This window comes from Mus caroli, chromosome 10, assembly GCF_900094665.2.
Source record: "Mus caroli chromosome 10, CAROLI_EIJ_v1.1, whole genome shotgun sequence".
Taxonomy (NCBI): domain Eukaryota; kingdom Metazoa; phylum Chordata; class Mammalia; order Rodentia; family Muridae; genus Mus; species Mus caroli.
In genome coordinates this window covers 70,912,095-70,933,529 of record NC_034579.1, presented here as the reverse complement: position 1 = coordinate 70,933,529, position 21,435 = coordinate 70,912,095, and the positions used below count along the sequence as shown (strand labels likewise).

General features: G+C 43.2%; 1 protein-coding gene across 12 annotated transcripts in view; it reads left to right on the top strand.

The window, feature by feature from the left end:
- The window catches only part of Pcbp3 (poly(rC) binding protein 3), a 196,329-nt gene that overhangs the window by 61,806 nt on the left and 113,088 nt on the right, over positions 1 to 21,435 (top strand). For 11 of the 12 annotated variants that reach the window (XM_029482487.1, XM_029482485.1, XM_029482486.1 and 8 more), the window contains exon 2: positions 4,008 to 4,107. The gene's annotated coding sequence lies outside the window, so the exon portion shown is untranslated. Of the gene's footprint in view, positions 1 to 4,007; positions 4,108 to 5,096; positions 5,191 to 21,435 lie in introns of those variants that run through there. The other variant, XM_029482484.1, reaches the window with a different exon arrangement.

Here is a 21,435-nt window from a genome sequence, read left to right as displayed (position 1 = left end):
GAAATGAGGGCAGGAAGTGGGGCTAGGATGTAATTAGTAAGGTTCACCTCTCTTAGAGTTCCACTCATCAAAGCTAGGTCTCACCTTGTAAAAGTTCTACCTTTCCTTCAAATGCTACCAGCTGGGGACCAAATGTTCAAACATATAAGCTTGTAGGAAAATGTTAGCATGTGAGATATATCTATATATCTATATGTATATATATGTATATGTGAGATATATCTATATATCTATATATCTATATATCTATATGTATATATACATATACATATATACATATATATATATATATATATATATATGTGTGTGTGTGTGTGTGTGTGTGTAGGCATTTTATTGGGTTCTTATACCTCTACCTCCCTTCCAACCTTTATTCCACTCTGATCCCTTCCAGTCCTTCAACACTAGGTAGGAGAGAAAGAAGATTAGAGGGAAAGGGGGACGTAGACCTCCTTAGGCTACTTCCTGCTGATTAGGGATGTTGGGTTTCTGGGGCAAATCCAATCTTCATCATCAGAATATTCAGCAATAGCAAACCAGCAAATGCAGCAGCAGGGGGAGCAGCAGTCATCAGTGACTCTCTTGGGCCTCTCCCATTTATAACTTCTCCAGAGTCCCCAGAATTAAATTATCTGCAGCTGGCAAAAATCACGCCCCTGCTAGTGCATGAGGCAAATCATAATCACCTGCTGTGAAGGAGCCTCTTATCTCACATCTGGGATTAAAGCATAAACATATTCACATAACATAACTTTTTTTTTTTTTTTTTAAAGAAACCAAAGTTCTCACTACAGGGAACATTTTACTTCCAAGCTATGACTAGAATGAACTAGACCTCCCTTGCATAGTGTCAGATTTCAGTATTTTCCTCGTCAGCTTTAGGAGGGAGTCTGAATGGCAAGAATGTCACATGTACAGAGCCATTTGGTCAGAAGTTGCTTGCTCTTTTGGTGACTAGGGGGATGCTGAGTGTTTCTTGTCTGTGTGAGGGTGGTGGTCTGTGCACACACTCCCTGATGTACTTTCCCAAAGCTTTTCTTTCTTTAGCAGTAAAGAAAAGATGTACACTTATCTCCCACTCAGAAAGCTCTTGGCTCTTTGGGGAAAGTGGTTAAAACAAACTACCCAGACATTCACATTAGACTAGGTTTTCAACAGTCATGGCCATCAATGTTACTGTCTTCTACTTCTAGACCAGTGGTCCTCAACCTTCCTAATGCTGTGACCCTATAATACTGTCCCTCATGTTGTGGTGATCCCTGGGCTATAAAATTATTTCATTGCTACTTCATAACTGTAATTTTGCTACTGTTATGAATTATAATGTAAAATTTGATATGTAGGCTAACTGATATATGACCCCCAAAGCGGTTGTGACCTGCAGGTTGTAAACCACTGTTCTGCATCTTGTTCCATTGCAAGGTCTTCAAGGCAAATGACATGCATGGAGATGTCCCCTCCTATGATAACAGTTTCTTCTTCTTGAATACCCTCTGAAAGCCCAATATGAAGCTGCTTTACAGTAAACTAATTTTTTCTAAGTAGAAACAGTATACATTAAGAACATGATAAAACTATAACACAATAAGCATAGTCTATTGTCACTATGCAGTATTATATACTGTACATAGTTATTGTATTGTAGTTTTATGGGAATGGCCGTACAGTGAGTGTGCTTATACCAGCATCACAACACACCAGTAAGGCAGTGTGCTGTGGCATTTCAGTGGCTGCTGTACTACTGGGAAACAGGACTTTCTCAGGTCCTTCCTAATTTATTTTTTACTGTATTTCTCAGGCTGACCTTGAACTCATAGGCTCAAGCATTTCTCTCCTGGCTCAGCTCCTTTATTCTCTGATGAGACTGCTGTGGTCTGTCACTGAGTGAAACATTGTTTGGTGCTATATCACTGTATTTAATAACTAAGTCTCAGCCTATATAGAATGCTTACAGAAGGAAAAACTGATATGCAATCATGGGAGCTGTTGTGTTCCTTTTAAAATAATTGGTAGATCACATGCACACACACAAAGTAATATTGAAGGTTTTAGTGACACATGGCAGGTTCAGTTATATGGTCATACACACAACCTGTAGCCTATAGAGATATGTAATTCCTTGAAATATGTGAAATATTAAAAAAATCTGTTCCTTATTTGTTCATCAGGTAAATCTCAAATTCAGACCATGTTTTTTGACCAAAAGAATCAAGTAAGAGCTAATAATGAAACCACAGAGAAGGAAAGCCAATGTGTTTGACATTTGAAAAAAAAACCAAACATTCAAATTACATAAGTCACAATGGAGTTATCTAGTACCAAATGATGACCAGGGTAAACAAGACAGAAAACGTAGTACTCAGAACAAAACTGATGTCTTTAAAGTTATGCATTTTAAAAAGATAAAAGTTGAAAGTTCATGTTCCCAAGTCAAAAAGCTAACAGAAAATAGAAAAAAAAAGGAAGGCTAAGAATAGAAACCATGACTGGGAGTACACATCATCATCCCACCAGGGGGAGTATAAGTGATTATTGCTTTGCTCTATCACCGAGCTCTCCCTTGGATATAGGCACGAGTTTTCAGTTCTGTACCCCAGGCTGCCCTTGAAGCTGAAATTCTCTTGCCTCTACCTCTGCCTCCCAAGTACTGGCATTATGTGTGTGGGGTTATGGGGTTAAGCATGGGAGAGTACACTAACACTCCTATGATGCTGGTTACAATTTGGATGTTAAGCCTTGAGTTTTGGATAAGTGTCACTTTGTCATGCTGGATAACCCTTCACATGTACTTCTGGATCTAACTTGTTAGTTCTTTGTTGTGATTTGTCTCAGTCTTTATGTTTGTCTCAGGCTTCTGTGAGTTATTTTTTAAATATGTTTTTTTGTGTCAGACTATTGCTGGCCTCATAAAATGTCATAGAATGGAAGAGGATGACATATGACATATTGTTATGTTCTTTGAAAGAGTTAGGGAATAATTGGCGTTCATTTAAAATAACAAAACAAAAAACCCAACACTTTGGAGAATTTACCAAAAAGCTACTTGGGGAAAGTTTTGTTTCCTTTTTTTTTTTTGTTTTTTGTTTTTTGTTTGTTTTTGTTTTTAAAGATTTATTTTATTTGTGAGTACACTGTGGCTGTCTACAGACACACCAAAAGAGAGCATCAGATCCCATTACAGATGGCTGTGAGCCACCATGTGGTTGCTGGGAACTGAACTTAGGACCTCTGGAATAGCAGTCGGTGTTCTTAACTGCTGAGCCATCTCTCCGACTCCTGAAAAAATTTTTTTCTTTTCCTAATTCAATCTCTTTACTTGTTTCAAGTTTGTTTATATTTTCTAGGGTTAGGGTTTTTTTTTGTCTTGTTTTGTTTTGTTCTTTGATTTTTGTTTATGTTTATAGGGTTTTGTTAATTTCTTCTATTTTGTTGATATAAATTATTCTGTTTCCTTATTCTTTTTTTGTTTTGTTTTTTGTTTGTCTTTGTTTTTTTTTTTTTTTGTTTTCAAGACAGGGTTTCTCTGTGTAGCCCTGGCTGTCCTAGAACTCACTGTGTAGACCAGGCTGGCCTCAAACTCAGAAATCTGCCTGCCTCTGCCTCCCGAGTGCTGGGATTAAAGGCATGGGCCACCACGCCCGGCTTCCCTTATTCTTTTTATCTTTGTACATTTAGTAGTAATAATGTCCTTTGTTTCTTGATTTTAGTGATTTTTAATCTTGTCTTTTTTTGTTTACTTTTGTTTTGTTTTTGTTTTTGTTTTTGTTTTGGGACAGGTTTGTCCATGGCCTTTGTAAGGCACCAGCTTTCAGTCTTGTTTCTTGTTTCAGTCTTGTTTCAGTCTTTTTTCAGTCTTGTTTCAGTCTTTTTTCTGTCTCTTCGTATGTTTTTTATCCCAAAATCTACTGTTGCTTATGATTGAATGGGGTTGAAGTTTCTCTCCCTTTCTAGTTTTCAGAGGTAGATGCTTCACTTACTGAGTTGCCATTCTTCCTTGTCAAATGTAGGTGGTTTTCCTGCGGTGAACTCCTGCCCTGCCTTCCGGTAGCTGGCGCGTGGCTCCCAACCCTGAGCTCTCGGTGAACCTGGGAAGGGGATGAGAACAGGGTAAGTTAAACACCTTCTTACCATGTGCTGTTCTTACCACGATCTAGTTGTTGGTCTTGAAAAATGGACTCTTGTATTCCTCCAACCTTTTCTTTCCGGAGTTCTTAGACAGGCAATCGGGGAGAATTTTACTTTGTTTATATGGAAGAGAGGGTGCTGGAAGTGATGATTCTCTTCCATTCCCACTGGCCTAGAATTAAGAATTAAGAATATGATTAGTATGAGGTGTTTTATGGAAATGAATCATATGGCTCACAAGGAAGTGAGTTGCATAGTTTGCGCATACATGCTGGAAAAGAACATAGTATCAGCCTGCTGACTCCAATGTCAAATGCTCTAAGAACTGAGGAAGTAAAGCCTGTGGAGAGCCCACGACTTTCAGAGCTTCTAGACAGGCTGCAGCCGAGTTTCTCTAGGGGGGTTAAGCTATCAGAGAGGGTGTGATGGGTATCCGTATTCAGAGTGTGGAGACGTCTGCAGCATTTCTAGCTGAGCATTCACAGTGCTCTGAGCAAGGTCAGTTTGTCCCTTGGGTCCAGGCCTATAGTTGATGCTGAAGAAAGGGGTCTCTGCATAGGAAATCTCCCAGGTATCCATCCATCGCTGAGGGAGGGAACAGCTAGAGTTGCTCTAGGGAATTGAGAAACCCCAAGAAGATCTGTAGTCTTAAAGCAGAAAATATGGACAAATCTTTTGTCCCTAACCATGCTACCACATCTGGGAGTTAAAAGAGGACCAACACTGTAAGGTAAAATGTAGCATATGTCAAAGTTCATTCAGTAAAAGGAAATGGTAACCTGTCAGGGTCAGGTGATGAGCAGACACCTCACCCGCAGTTTGCCAAGAGAATTGTGAGGAGTGGCAAAGGTTTTTAATATCTGAGCGTCCTGGTACACTCACTATTTGTACTTTGAGACTTAATAAGTTAAATATAAACACTAGTCTGAAATATGTGTTACTGTTAGTGAATTATTCTGTTAGTACATTGGCAGTGACGGCATGCAAAAGTGTAGAGATCACGAAATTGATGGCTGAATTTAGATTGTTGGAGATGCGGGCATACATCACCTTGCAGCTACCCTGGTAGGACCATAGTAGTAGCCTCACCTACTGCCTTTTGTATTTTTGATAACAAAGTTAACTTCCCTGGCCTGGAAGTTGTATCTCAGATCTTTAGAGAGTGGGATGCATGAGTTAGACCAGCTAGCTGGTGAGCTAGACTATATAGTTGTATATTCTGAGACGATTTATACCTCGAGTTTGGTCTGGTCTATGTTTCAGAGTTGAAATAGAGGATTCTTATACTCTTGCATGCTGAGATAACTCAGCCAGAGCTTCCTTTACGTAGAAGCTTTGTGGTAGCTTCAGACATTTGAGGGTGTCTTGTTTACTGGTGACCCTTTCCTTCAACCTGGTGGAGAGTAGGCATAGTATTAGAGTCTAAACTCTTGTGCTCAGGCATGTCTGTGAGTATTTCTGGAGGCTACCTTTGGTGAGAATTGACCACAGACCGTTATAAACTGATGCCACGGTGATGTTGAATCCTGCTCCAATGTTACTACGATTAGATTCATTTAAAAAATAATTGTAGTTGAAAATCCCTGAGTTTCTTGTCTCCAGCGTACTCACCTACATTGTTGGATCTTTGGTGTAACTTTTCTTAACCCCTCACAGGCCTGGTCAGATCCATCCCACCATGCATATCCTAGTCAGATGGTGAGCCCGTATTTCACAATAGGACACAACTACAAGCCAGCTCAGAGTGAGGCTGACCCTACCACTCAGAGACAGAGACAGTGCCCAGGCATGGCTCACCTACTGTCTCACTCACCATTGACTTGAGATTTGTAAGACTTGTACTTTGTCCATGAAGCACAGAGCCTGAGAGTGTCATCTTATGTCCTGGTATGGCTGTAGAAAGCAGCTTTTCAGAGGGCTCATTGTTCATGTGTATGAGAAACTTAAAAAAAAAATTTATGGACCTCGAAAATTTCCCCCCACTTCTGACTTTACCTTTAGGATGTAGTCAGAGAAATATTAAATTTATGTACAGAAAATACTCATTATAGTATTAACTTAAATAATTAACAGTTGGAAGCAATCAAATAGCCCCAAATAATAAGAGGATTAAGTAGATGAGTTACTGTGTTTCTATATAGCACAATGGGATATTAGATAGCAATTAGTGTTCATAGAAGTGACTCATGACATGAAGATATACACCAGTACACTGGCACATGGGATTAGCATGTATAAGGAATGGTGAATACAACATAGAGTTCCCTGTTTGTCTGTATGTATGGTGCATGCGCAGGAAGGTATGGCTTTTAAAGCCCAAGGAGGTACAGCTGAAGCTTTGTGACGTCTCCGTGGGAGGTTGGACCAATGCTACTCAGTTTCTCACATTTCTGAATGTTCTAAGTTTCCCTCAATGGGCACATGCCACTTTTATATTTACAAGAGAAAGAACATATGTTTTTATTGCTAGAGAATAATTATGTAACTATTAACTCGATCCTTTAGTCCTTATAGAAATATTGTTTTGTTTCAAGATAGGTGTAACCATGGAAAGCTTCTTGGGAGAACACAAGCCACCGTTAACACTTGTGTGTGGGAACTGGGGGTATTTCTTGTGCTTTCCTGTAATTCCCAAGGTTGCTACACATAGGACAGGCACACATCCTACAGTGGCCGGTGCTTATGGAGAGCTGGGTGTGACTGTATGGCCTGCTGTCTGTGCAGGGAGCCCGCTGTGGTAGACCGGGCGCAGCTGATTTCTATGACCCTGATTGCCATGTGGTAGGTTGTCTGGAAAGTCCAGCAGATGTATTTTTAGGCAGTGCTGGTGAGTGGACAGATAGAGCCAGTCTGGCAATGAAAGTGACCCACTCAGAAAGCTAGGGAAGTACTAGCAAGGAAGTTGACATTTTTAACATAAGTCCACACATACTGACACCAAATCAAAAACTTCTTAACAGACCATTGGAGGCTTATCATAAATAAAATGTACCCATCTGATTAAAAAATTGAAATATGAGTATATACACCTGTGATGGTTTGAATATGCTTGGCCTTGGAAGTGGCACTATTAGAAGGTGTGGCCTTGTTGAAGTAGATGTATCCCTGTGGGTGTGAACTTAAGAACCTCATCCTAGCAGCCTGGGAGTCAGTCTTCCACTAGCAGCCTTCAGATGAAGATATAGAACTCTCAGCTCCTCCTGCACCACACCTGTCTAGATGCTGCCATGCTCCTACTTTGATGATAACAGACTAAACCTCTGACCTGTAAGCCAGCCCCAATTAAATGTTGTCCTTAAAAGAGTTGCCTTGGTCATGGTGTCTGTTCACGGCAGTAAGACCCTAACACCTAGGCCTATACTTACCTAATGTATGATCTATTGGTTCTAATAGGAAAATAAAACAACAGCAAAAACCCTTCCTCCCTAGATGTGGGCAAGGCACTGAACTTCTCTGTGGAGGGATTTCTCTGCCTGGATATCTGCATGGAGGGACGGGCCATAGCCCTTTGAGGTCTGCATCCTCCCACCTCCACAGATGCGTCATGGCTACACATTGTCCTCAGGATGCTATTTTTTGAGTTGGAGGAGTAAACAAGCTCATCCCCAACTATTTCCTTCCCGTCCCTCTGAGACCTCGAGTGCTAATTATTTAGAAATGGTAATTGTACCAGTGAATCTGTGCTGGGAATTGAGTCGGAACACCATCGCCTGTCCTCCCCCAGTAGGAACCCTTTTAAGCCCCAGCTCGTCCTCCTCCTGAATCTTGTCAGCACTGCAGAACTCTGTTCTGCTTTCGGAGGCATGGTAATGAGATACTCTGCCCCTAGATCTGCACGAGTCAAGGTCGCCCTCCCTGTGTCTGCTTGGATTGGGGAGTTCTTTATTGCAAGCCATGAAGATCTTAGCGGCTGCGGATATATTTAGCAAAATGGCACCCAGGAGTGCCTAAACACCACATTTCCTGATGTATCCTTCCATAGACCAGTTCATCTAGTCCCAAATTGTCAAGGTGGCCTTTGGAGCGCTGGGCTAAAACCACTCACAGGACAGGCCACAAGTACTGCCTCTCTCTCTCTCTTTCTCTCTCTCTTTCTCTCTCTCTTTCTCTCTCTCTCTCTCCATTCCTCCCTCTCTCCCTCTCTCCCCCTCTCCCCCTCTCCCTCTCTCCCTCCCCCCCCCCCCCCCCCCCCCCCCCCCCCCCCCCCCCCCCCCCCCCCCCCCCCCCCCCCCCCCCCCCTCCCTCTCCCCCTCTCTCCCTCTCCCCTTCTCCCTTCCCTCCCTCTCCTGCTTGCTCATCCCTTCCTAATGGGAAAGGCTCCAGAAGACCATACAGCATTAGAGGGAGCTTCAGTCTTACCCTGCCATGACATGAGCATAAAGCCCATGGAGGATGTTAGCTGGGTCACTGAAAATGCGCTAATAACAAAGGTATATTAGACGTATGGTGGTGTGGTGTGGTAGAGTGTGGGACCAGAGACCAGAGCAGGAGAAATTGGATTGGAACTTCAAAGGGTCTTGAAGGAATCTCCTTTGCTAGCAGGTGGGACATAGAGGACACAGCTATATCCAGAGCCCTGGGTGGAATATTGCAGTGTGCTATAAAACTGTGTGCTCCAAAGTAGGAAAGTTATAGAGAACTCAAGGGAGATACCATGACTGTGTGTGCCATCCTCAAGTGCTCTAAAAGCACTTTGCTTTTTCTTTTGCCTTATTACTTCCTGTTTTAGAAATATTATCCTAATGAAAACCATTTCTGTTGTGGGTGAGTGGCTTCACATCAGTCAGTGCTGTGGTGTATATGTAAATGCACTGTATGTGTATGTGTATGTGCATGTGTATGTGTATGTGTAGTTTATATGGAAACCCATGCCTGGCTTGGCTTGTGCCACCTGGATGCCTTTTGCACTGCTGTCACCTGGGTATCTGCAAGTGCAGCACCTGAATTCTGGACAGAGAGCATCTGATCAAATCCTCGTGTTCTGATTATGTTTTTTAATTCTTCCATTTAACTGAATTATCTGGTGCTAGATACAATGGCTCCTCCTTTCATTTGAAAAGTCTACTTTATTCTGTGACTTTTTTTTTAAACAAAAAAGAGAGATGGTGGAAAGAGAACACCATCAGATGTGGAGGCATGCACTTCCTGGAACTCCCTACAAACTTCTCCCCACACCCCACTAAATACTCTTCAGTATGCTGTCTTCCAGGGACAGGGCCATGACCTGTGTGTTGGTTCCCACTTCTGCCTGTCGTCTTTGTATGTGCTCCCCCAGTATCTGCTGGGAGCTGTTTCCCAGGTCCTGGGCCATTCATTGCCCATTGCTTGTGACAGAGCTGAGGTCCTTGGTACCATGCTGCTCTCTTCTTAGGGTGAGGAGAGAGAAAACAGTTACTGGAAAAGTTAGTAGCTTATGCTGGATAGACTAAAGCTATACGAGAATGATTGGGACATTGCTTAAAGGATGGTCATGGGAGACTTTTCTGAAGAGCTGATGGCTCAGTTAGGTGACAGGTGTGTGGCCCTGGGGCAGAAGTAGCCTAAGGTGAGATGGGGGATCGTTAGAGTGGAGGGATCCAGGTGGCACAGGCTGAGCCAGGTTCTCGCATTGGCATGGGTTTACATGTACACCCCAGCACTGAGGAGGAGCCACTCACCCACAACAGAAGGTTTTCATCAGGATGATATTTCCTAACAGAGACTAATGATGAGGCAAAAGAAAAAGTAAAGGTTCTACACCTTTAGGACGCTTGAAGATGGCACAGTCATGGTATCTTCCTTGGATTCTTCTCTATAACTTTCTTACTTTGGGCACACAGTTTTGGGGCCTACTGGGGTATTCTAACTAGCTAGCACATGCACCCAGAGTACACTTCTCTGGAGTGAAAGGACAGCTGGGGCTATAGCGACATGCAGAGAAGACCTATGACATGGTCAGGCAAGCAGGGGGACAGGATGATTGCTAAGAAGGTCTGCTGTCAGCTCTCAGTACAGAAGTGTATGCATGAGTCTGCATTCCTTGTTGGCTACAGAGAAGATAAGGGAGGAGCGTATTTAGTGCCCAGGTTGCACCAGTCTACAGAGACTCCTAGGTTATGATAAGGGAGGGAAGGTACTGATAGATGGAGTATCAGAGTGTGTGCAAAGGATTGAACAACATGGAGGGTCGGTCAGGGAGGCTGGGTGAGCATCTCAAGTTCTCCCTGTGTTCCAGGAGCATCAGGAGAATTCTGACCCCTTCATAAAGGCAATCTCCTTACATCTGAGAAGGTGTTCTTCTCTAAAACCTGTTTTCTTCCTCTGATATGGGTGTTGTCATTCTACCTTTTACTTGATGTTACTACGGCATATCTTTCCCCATCATTTTATCAACCTGTGTACATGCTTATATTTAAAGATGTTTCTTATAAAAAGCACTCACTCAGTATGGTCTCTTTGTGTGAGTGTGTGTGTATGTGTGTGTGCACGTGCATGTGTGTTGGGGGATGTGCTAGGGATTGACTGAACTCAGGGTTTTGTGCCTGCTAGCAAGTGCTCTATCACAGAGCTACTTCCTGTCCCCATGGTCACTTTTTAGTTGAGTTTTTTTGTTTTTGTTTTTGTTCTTTTTGTTTTTTTAGATTTATTTATTATATATCTATATATGTACATATGTAAGTACACTGTAGCTGTCTTCAGACATTCCAGAAGAGGGAGTCAGATCCCATTACAGATGGTTGTGAGCCACCATGTGGTTGCTGGGAATTGAACTCAGGACCTCTGGAAGAGCAATCGGTGCTCCCAACCTCTGAGCCATCTCTCCAGCCCCCTTAGTTAAGTTTTTAAACCTATGTAGTTTAATCAGGATGGTCAGACCATTTGTGTTTAATATGACTGTGTATAACTTGGTCATTTTGCTATGGGTTTTCTATTCTCAAGTTTTATTAGATCCCTCTTCCAGTTTTGGATGGCCAATTTGATCTCCTTTACTATCTTATTAGCTATGTCTATCGTTGGTTTTTTTTTTTTTTTTTTTTTGAGACAACTTAGGGATTGATTATTCATGGCACTCATGGTATTATCTCCAGTTCACACAATTCATTTGAATGCACTATTAGTCCACACATAGTATAAGCCCATACGGTAATCTATTTCCAGTTCACTGCTCTTGCTCTCTAGGTTATAATTATCATACATCTCTACTTCTGTATTATTATGACATTAGTATTATTTTTGCTTTAAATGGTCTGTTATCTTTGAAGATAAAAAGACATACCTTCTATATTAATGTCTTTGCTGTTTCCAATATCTTTTCTTCCTCCAAGTCTGAAGTCCCTCCCTTCCTTTCCTTTTACATTTTGGACTTCTTTTAATGTTATTTGTAGTTCAGGCATGTTGGATTGGATTAGTTTAGTTTTTGTTTGTTGGAAAAATTCAGAATTATCCTTTGATATTTGAAAGTCTTTTTCATCCACCATTGATGGCTTTTCTCTTCACTAGCCAGGGATAGCATTTCATTTGCTTCTGGGTTGCATCCTTCTGTCTAAAACATCCCCCCATCTACCATGTCTGTGTTCATCCTTTTTATATAATGTTTTTTATTTAGAAATAAAATTTATTGTTTATGTATATTTAAAGTATACAGTGGTATTATGGGATATATACAAATGGCATAAAGGCTACTATAATTATAATTATTCTTTTTGTTTGTTTTTAGGCTAGAACACTTAAGTAGATTTTAATGCCTTTTATTTTTGTGGCAGCTTGAAAAAATACATTGTTCACATTTATTTGTGTATATGTATATACATGCACATATATGTGCACATATGTATCAATGCACATGTGTGATGGTGTTGATGTGGAGGCCAGGGGACAGATTGTGGGAGTTGATTCTCTCTCATTGTGTAGGTTCCAGGGATTGCCCTCAGGTCATCAGGCTTGGTGACAAGCACCCCCACTTGCAAAGTCAGCTCAACTAGCCCTCTGGAAAAATTTAAGATTTTTCTTTTAGGTAATTGATTATGATGTACATTGGTTAAATTTTTTTTTATTGTTTTTTGGATCTATGCATTTATGCATGTGCTCAAAATTTTTAGCCAAATCTTTAAAATGCTTTGGGCATTTTTTTTTTTTTTGGTCTTATACTGCTCTTTGCATCTCTACTTGGAGTGTGTCTCTAGCTTTGGAGAGAGATTCTTTATGTCTTTATGCTTCATTTTACAAAGTTTTTAGCAGGAGACTTGGTTTTTAAGCAGTCTGTCATAGAAAACCTAAGTAAGAATAATAGCTGTTAATATTAATGAAGCACCTGCTTTGTGCTGGCTATCTCTAATATCTCCATTAGTTATTATCTCCATCCCTATAGTGCTTCTTCAAATGGGTATTGCTATTTCATGACCCGCCCCCAGCCCAGGCTTAGAGAGGGAAGGTACTTTACTGAGGTTGTAAGTGGTAGGCCAGATCTGACTCCATGGTAGTGAGATGAGAGCTCCCAGGCAAGCCTCCCACTGGGCCTGACAGCAGCCCTGTGAGGCTCTGGAGAGTTCAACAGTCACAGATCACTGACCTCCCTGAACTGTTACAACAGAAAAGTGGTCACATATTCATAAGCCTCCCATGAGAGATGACAGGAAAGGCTGGGGACTTGGGACATGTGTAGTCCTGGAGTCCCGACTATTATGCAGAGAGCTTTTATTAGCAAGTTGCTGGGCCAAATGCCTCCCTTTGTTCCTTCATTCACTCATGTGCCTGATGTTCCTGGGAAAGGCCGGGCATTCCTCCAGCATATTGACATCCTTGTGGAGGACACAAAACATGGCTGCAATCAGCTAATACTGTATATTGTATGCCAGGCCATAAAGGAAACAAGACAAGGAGAATGTAGTGTTAGTTCCACGCCAGTGGGGTAGTTAAACTAGACTCTGGGATGGTGGGCATCTGAGGAAGGCCTTGCAGAGGGTCCTGGGGCGAGTCCCATGGTGCTTGTAGATGAATGGTTCTGTGCTCATGGGAATTGACACAGTGGCTTTGGGGCATGCCCAGTGTGTTCACAGAGCTGCAAGGAGATGTTACAGCAGGAGCGGTACCTGCAGGGGCATGCAGCAGAAGCGAGGTCAAGGGGCTATCAGGGTAGCTGTCTAGTGGCATCATCCTTTGAGTCTGTGCAGAACAGGGTGAGAATAGAACATGGGGAACGAATGTGGACCAAGGGGCTGTGAGCCTGTGTTCTCTCTGGGCTGGATATTCTGCTTTGTAAATGGGTGCTGCTAATGTGTTTCTGAGAGGACATCCAAACAAGTCCCCATTGCCTGAAAAGCACGTTTATAAATGTGCCAATCATCTCCAATTTTCACAGAAATCTCCAGGGAAGGCCTCTGGGTCTCTGGCATATAAACACCTTCATATTTTTTATGCCAATTCATTGTCCTGGCAGATGGAGGCCTTGAGTTTTGATCTGGCCTCCCATGCTGGAAATAAAGCGGGATGCTGAGCCAGAATCCATCACAGTTACCTCAGCCGTCTGCTCTGCACAGTGGGCTCAAACCTAGTGACAAAGCAGCCAGGCTGAGAGCCTGGGGTGAGCTGCACAGCCTGCTCCATCAAGGCTGTGAGCAAATGGGTTCTGGCGGGCTTCGGCAGGCAGGCAGATTCTGGAAGCTCCCAGAGGCCTGAGTCAAGTCGAGGCAGGAGCTTTTTAGTGGGCACCTGCGGCCTCTACTGCCAGTCAGGGGGGAGCTGTTAGGGGTACTGAGCTGCTAGGAACCGAATGCCTCTGCTGCCATGGGTGACGCTGATTGGGCACTACAGTTGCTTCCGGTGGGATTCCTGGCCTGTGTGCCAAACCAGAACGGAGCTCGGGTAGAGCAGAAGCTTCCTAGGAGAAGCGGTAGCCCTGGAAACACTTGGCTTCCATTTCGATATTCCCTAAGAATTCCTCTATCCCCCAGAGCCAGATGAACACTGCCCTCCCTGGAGAAGGCCTGGAGGGCCCTTCCTGGCTTGTGAGCCTGCAGTCCCGCTGTATTTTGTTGACAAAGACTAATGCTCATTGCTCCTTAGCTGCTCCTAGTCCCGTCTCAGAGCTCCTTTTTCTCCACCTATGCTAATGTCAGAGAAGTGAGAAAAAGAACAAATCCCTGGATAAAGATTGGTCTTTTGTTCTCTCTTAATATTAGTTTGCTTATTTGTTTTTTATATTTTATTCAGATTACTTTGAGAACTTACAGAATTGGAAACATTTGAAATGATGGAAAAAATTTCAGAGCATTTCATTACCCTGACAGATGTAGGTGTTTGTTTGTTTGTTTTGCCACAGACCTTACTGAGTGGCCCCTTCTTGTCCTGATCCTGGTGGTGACTTGCCCCAGCTTCTTAGATTCCAGGCATCATATAAGCCCTTCACTTTGCTGTGCGCATTCAGAGCACAGGGCTGTGGGGAGGCTGTATAGCCATGCATACTTGCCTCCTGCAGTCTCTTGGGCCAGGGTTCGGCTATGCCCTGGACCCTGGCCAGTTCCTGCAGCATTTCTGGCAGAGTGACCTGCCTCTGTCACTCCTGTTTCCCTTCCTCACACTGCCATCAAATCAGATATCAGATGTCAAGCTCTGGTAAGGGCTACCCTGTATTTACAGTGAAGAACAGAGGCACTTCTCTACCCTATCCCCTACTCTTCTGCCAGCCTGGGAGGGAGCTAAGCAGGCAGCTGCCTCTCAAACAGGCTATGCCTATACTCATATACTTATGTATATGTATGCATATGTGTGTATATATGTACATACACATATCTATGGAACACACATGAACTATACATGTGTGTACAATGCATATATAATTCACATGTTCTGCTTACACACTCCACCCTGTGCACACATGTATATGAATGTTTCTGTCATGGGGCTGTTGTGTGTGTGTGTGTCAAAATTTAGGAATGTTTGTTTGTTTGTTTTTGTTTTTGTTTCTCGAGACAGGGTTTCTCTGTGTAGTCCTGGCTGTTCTGGAACTCACTCTGTAGACCAGGCTGGCCTCGAACTCAGATATCTGCCTGCCTCTGCCTCCCAAGTGCTGGGATTAAAGGCATGCACCACCACTACCCAGCCTTGGGGGGGGGGGTTTAAAAGATTTCTTTTCATTATTCATTTATGTGTGAGCCTCAGTGCCTGTGTGTGTACATGTGCATGGTGCCCATGGAGGGCAGAAGAGAATGCCTGATCCCTGGAGCTGAAATTACAGGTGCAGTGAATTGCCTGATATTGGTGCTGGGGACCCCTGAAAGAGCAGCAAGTGCTCTTGACCACTGAGCAATCTCTGCATCCCTAAGTCGGTTGGCTGGTTGGTTGGTTGGTTGGTTGGTTGATTGGCTGGCTGGCTGGCTGACCCATTCTTTTGTTTGTGGATGCTGGAGTTGATTTTAGGCCATCACACATGCTAGGCAAGAGCTGTACCACCAAGATATATCTTTACTGTGTAATTCACTTGAGATTTAGAAACATAAAGACTCTAAATAATTTTTTGAATATTAAATCTTTCTTAAATATTAAAACCTCACACATTGGAAAATGCTTCATTTCCCCAGTGATTGTGTGATTATTTCCGTGTGGTACACCGTGTTCCTTCAGTGTTCCTTCAGTGGTCAGTCTGTTCTTTGACATAGCACCTCACTCCTGTTGAAATGATTGTAATCTTATAGGATATTAACCATCTGATCAAGAATTCTGCTCTTTTAAATAGTCATCTGGCTTTTCTGGCCTTGTGCTGTCTAGAAGAACTTTAGAAGGACTTTTTAGGTTACAAAGTGAATCACGCTGAAATAAAGACAGTAATGTAATTGTGTACCTGTAATCTGGGGCTTCCTAGAGGATTGTGAGTTTCAGGTTGTGTTGGCTACATAAGGAGATGCTGTAAACAACAAACAAAATTATTCCCATTGAGATGTGATTTCTTTTTTAGATTTATTTATTTTTATTATATATAAGTACACTGTAGCTGTCTTCAGACACTCCAGAAGAGGGAGTCAGATCTCATTACGGATGGTTGTGAGCCACCATGTGGTTGCTGGGATTTGAACTCAGGACCTTCAGAAGAGCAGTCAGTATTTTTACCCACTGAGCCATCTCTCCAGCCTACATGTTCCTTTTCTATAGCTGCTGTACTACCATGTGAGATGGATGCTACCCCAAGCAAGTCTGACACTAGCCCATGGGCCACATAGATTACAGGATGGCCTTCAGACCTTCAGAAGAGCAGTCGGGTGCTCATACCCACTGAGCCATCTCACCAGCCCAAGATGCGATTTTAAATGAATCACATATTGATTGATTGATTAGTTGGTTGGTTGATTGAAACAGTGACTTGCTATATATTCCTGGCTGGCCTGGTACTTGTTATATAGCCCAGCCTGGCTTCGAACTAATAGAAATCCTTCTGCCTCAGTGTTTTTGAGTGCCTGGATTACAGTTGTGTCTGTCTTCAAACCTGTAGTTTAAACTGTGAGCAATGGAAGGCTCTTCAGTTTCTGTCATAGGGGCCATGTTGTCTCACCATCATTTGTCGTCTTTGCTGTAAATTCTCCCCCTTCAACTCCCTTTTCAACTGACTCATGTCACCTGGTTACTGTAATTGGGATTTTGATGCTGCCTTTGTCCGAGACATAATAGTATAGAGGAAAATCGCGTGTGTGTGTGACTGTGTGTTAAGATGGCTTTAGTTGCGATGAGAGTTGTAGTTGAGTTTTGATATCTTCTTTAGGCCCGAATGCTGCTTGCTGTAGCTGGCTGCCAAATATTCTTCACTATGTTTAAGAGTTTCTTTCTATTGCTACTTCTCATTTGTTTTTAAAAATTGAAAATTACAGTTTACTAAACATGTTAGTTGCAGCTGTTTTTCTCAGCTGGGGCTGGAAAGATGATTCAGTGGGCAAAGTGCTTATTGCACAAGCCTGAGGACCCCAGATGGGATGAGAAGCCCCTACCAGGCATGGTGGTGCACATCTGTAATGCCCACGCTGGGAGGTAGACAGGAGAATCCTGGTGCCTTGCTGCCTGCCTGGTCTAGCTATAATAGCATGCTCCAAATTTAGGGAGAGGGCTTGTCTGGAAAAGAAGGTGAAGGTTGATAGAAGACAGTTGACATTCACTTCTGATCATTACATGTGCACCCGGACACATGTGCACTACCACACATGGGCACCCCAACACATGTGTACCCATACATTCCAAACTACAGGCACTCAGTTGATGCCTTCCTTTCATCTCTTAATGTAATGAGTTCCACTGATGATTTCAAATGTTGATTTTAAGGGGAAAATGCATTAGATTTTACCAATTCTCTTAACTATTTCTTCATTTGCAATAAGCTCCCAATACTTTATTTGGCCTAGTCTAAGGTTAGAGCTACAGTTAGGTCAATGCTAGGGCTGCTGTTCCATAGTGTTATAACTATTGTAAAACTCAGGATCAAGGGCAGTGCAAGGCTCCTGTGGGGGTTAGGATTAAGGCTAGTGTCCCTGCATGTTTAAAGTTTCTTTTCCTTTAATTTTTTGTCTGTATGTGGATATACATGTATGAGTATTTTTATATGTGAGAGTACATAGCTGCATATATATTGCACAGGAGTAGAAACCAGAGAACAATCTTGAATGTTATTCCTCCAACATGCTCTCTCCCTCTTCTGCTCCATCTTTATCTCATGTTTTGGAGGCAGACTCCCTCACTGGCTTAGTGCTCAAGTAGGCTGGGTAGGCCATCCAAGGATACCTAGGAATCTGCCTGTCTTTACCTCTTCAGAACTGGGATTACAAGCATGGACCATTACATCCATTTTAAAAAATGGATTTTGGGGGTTAAACTTAGGCTTGTATGGCAAGCATTTTATCAAAAGATCTATCAATAGCCTTGTCCCTTTATTTCTAATGTTTGTTGTTTGTGATGGGACTTTAGTAAATGCCTTTATAACATTTTCTCTTTGTAATATATATGAATGAAAGTTATATATCTATATATATCTATATATCTATCTATATATGTGTGTATATATATATATATATATATTATCTCATACTTTTGTTCACTATTCTGGAATGTTTTAGTTTAACCCTGAGATACTTTCTTTCTCTAGGAAGCATCTTTTTTTTTGTTTGTTTGTTTGTTTGTTTGTTTTTTTGAGACAGGGTTTCTCTGTGTAGCCCTGGCTGTCCTGAAACTCACTGTGTAGATCAGGCTGGCCTCGAACTCAGAAATTCACCTGCCTCTGCCTCCCAAGTACTGGGATTACAGGTGTGCGCCACCACTGCCCGGAGGGAGCATATTATTTTTAAAGAATTTTGAAGTTCTGCTTTTTAAACTATAGGTCAAGAAGATGGCCATTGTGCATCAAGAAGGTACCAGGGATAGGAGTCCTTTCGAGGTGTGCTCTGGGCAGGTGGCCATGGGGTTTGGGGACTAATAGGGGCCATTCACTTTGTTCTAAGTCATACACCCTCAAGAGGAATGGGGATGTGACCCCTCAGAGAGGTGGAGAGATCATGCTCAGAGATGGAGTCTAGAGTTTGTGGGGAGCAGAAGAATGTCTTTGACAGATCAGAAGTCCTAGGGGAGGAAGCTGCAGGGAAGGTGTGTGTGTGACTTTGATCTCCTCTGGTGACCACAGTAGGAAGGTGAAACAGCTGAAGGAGGTTCCCAAACCAACTGGTATCAACCAGATGAAATTTTTTTTTTCTTTTTTCTCCATAAACATTTATTTATTGTATGGGTGTGGGGGGTATGTAAGTGTGCATGCCACAGTGCAGGTGTGGAGGTCAGAAGACAGAGAGTTACTTCTTTTCTCCATTATATGTGTTCTGTGGGCCAAACTCTTGGCTTCAGGCCTGGTAGCCAGCATCTCTACCAACGGAGTCATGCCACCAGCCCATGATGGTTTCCTTCTTTGATGTATTAGTACTAGGTAGGGAAGCACCGACTTTCCCCTGCTGGCCCAGCTCTGCTGGCGGCTCATTCTCTGTGGTTTCTGTCTCTTGCTGTGTCCCCATAACCTTAGAGCTGAGTGGACTCTAGATGGATTGCTTGTGGCAAGGAGGAAGGTGGGACAGAGGGGAAAGTCATTCTAGGAACTCAGGGTCCAAGGTATGTTCCCAGGTGTCAGTATCCAGAACCAGCCATATACTGTTGATACAAAACATTGCTCCATCCCAAAATGAGTATGAGCTAGTTTATTCTGAGCCAAACATGAGTGGCCATGGTACAGGAACAAGGTTTCAAATAGTTCTGAATGAGATGGTCTACAGGACTGAATATGTGCATTCTCTCCCTCTCCTCTCCCCCCCCCCCCCCCTCCCCCCCCCCCCCCCTCCCCCCCCCCCCCATTTTTGAGGTGGAATTTCTCACTAGCTTGGGAGCTCAAGTAGGCTGGGCTTGAGCTAAACAGAACAAAGATAGTCATGAATCAACTCAGATTTCACTGAGGAGGACAACAGATAGGCAAGCTACAGGTAGCCATGCAGGTGAGGGAGGAGGCTGCTGTCAGTTTTACATTTTACCTGAACACATTCTTAGCTTTAGTGTTGGTAGGAATGTGATCTGCCAAGAACTAGCTCCAAAGGTTTTCTGTGATAGTCGAGATGCGATGTTAGGCCAGATATAGGATTGGGCATTAAATGGCTACTAAGAAGAGTAAAAATAGCCCCAAGTAACAGTGGCTCTTGATCTGTGATCTGTTATGTTCTTTTCCCCCCACGGACATGGAGTTTCTAATCAGCTAGTCTGCAGAATCTTCAAAAGAGGTGGAATCCAGATTGGGTAGTATGACGACGAGTCTCCATGGTGGGGCAGGTGATTGGGCCAAGTGTGCTCTGGCAGACTGCCCTGACCTCTGCCAAATCTGTGTTGTCATGAAAGAGGACAGAAGGTCTTGGGGGAAGACTCTGTCTGCCACAGGTGAGGCCTAGGATATATGAGAGTGCTCAGCTGAAAGGGGTGGGGGTATGGAAACATGTGCCCAGTCTGGGAGAGCCAACCAGAGCTCTTACTGTTTGAAAGAGCAATAGCTGGGTATAATGGTGCATGGCTTATAGTAACAGCATTGGAGCAGGGGTTCGAGTTCTGAGGCAGGAGGATTATGAGTTTGGAGGCCAACATGGGCTACATAATGAAATCTGTCTTACAGAAACAAAGTGGTGGGGGAGACAAAAGGAAAGCCTGTTAGCAGATGCAACATCAGCACAGTATTGTTGACATCTGCCCTAGCAAACAGACTTATCTAGGGGAAGCTCTGTGTGTGTGTGTGTGTGTGTGTGTGTGTGTGTGAGTGTATAGAATCTGGATCTTCCGTGTAGAAAGGGCCTCAGACCAGTTAGACCAGTGGAGATATGAAGATAGGTAGTTGTTACATACCAAGAGGGTCAGTCACTCCTTTCAAAGAACAGGGTAAGGTACGCATGGCTGTGGAGGCTTTGAGTCTCACTAGCCAGCCATGGCTGACTGAAATAGTCTTCTCCCTACACCGATGCCTCCTTAGCCAGCAGGTATCCTGCAGTTTCCTGGAGCTCCAATGAGGCTTAGCCACTAGCTGGTGAGATGTCAGGCAATCGTTTATTTCTTCTTTCTCTTATTAGTCCTCTGGGCCTTCTTCACTCTGCCTTTCCTTTCATAGGATTCTAGAGTGTGTTTTCCTCCCAGAGACTCGGCTCGGACTGCCATCTGCTGTTGAGGAGCTGGCTGTTTTTTTTTTTTTTTTTTCTTCCTTCCTTCAGGATGAGATGACTCATGTACCCCTTTTACTGCCTGCTGCCAGACTGTCTGGCGAGCCCACAAGACAGAGACAATGATTGGAGCCAGAGAATCGCTTGTAGCCCATCATAGGTGCTTGGGGTGGAGAACTGTTTCCTCTAAGACACGTTGAGACAAATGCTTGGTAGTGATGCTCCGCAGTTTCCTGCTGTGCTCCTAGGGCTGGGTGTGAGGTGAGGGGCAGAGTGAGGAATATTGTTTATGAGGTGATTGTGTCATACTCTTAAGTTCCAGCTCAGGGCAGCTGATGTCACCTGGCTCTTAGGAATGTCACTCAGGGTGGACCCAGGATGCTAATTTCCTGGTCAAACTTTATCATTTTATCATCCCTCTTACCTTGGGTCTCTCTTTCTTTTCCCACAAAGCAATAGTATATATTCGTTGCTCTCTCCTATTCCGTGGAAAGAACCATACATACTGTATTAATTGGTCTTAAATGCTGCCTTGGCTTAGCATATGAAGGGCAGACAGCAACAGGCCCCAGAACCTCTAGACTTTAGCATAGGAGGTTTTCAGTGTATGTGTGAGGGGTGGTGAGGGCTTTATTCC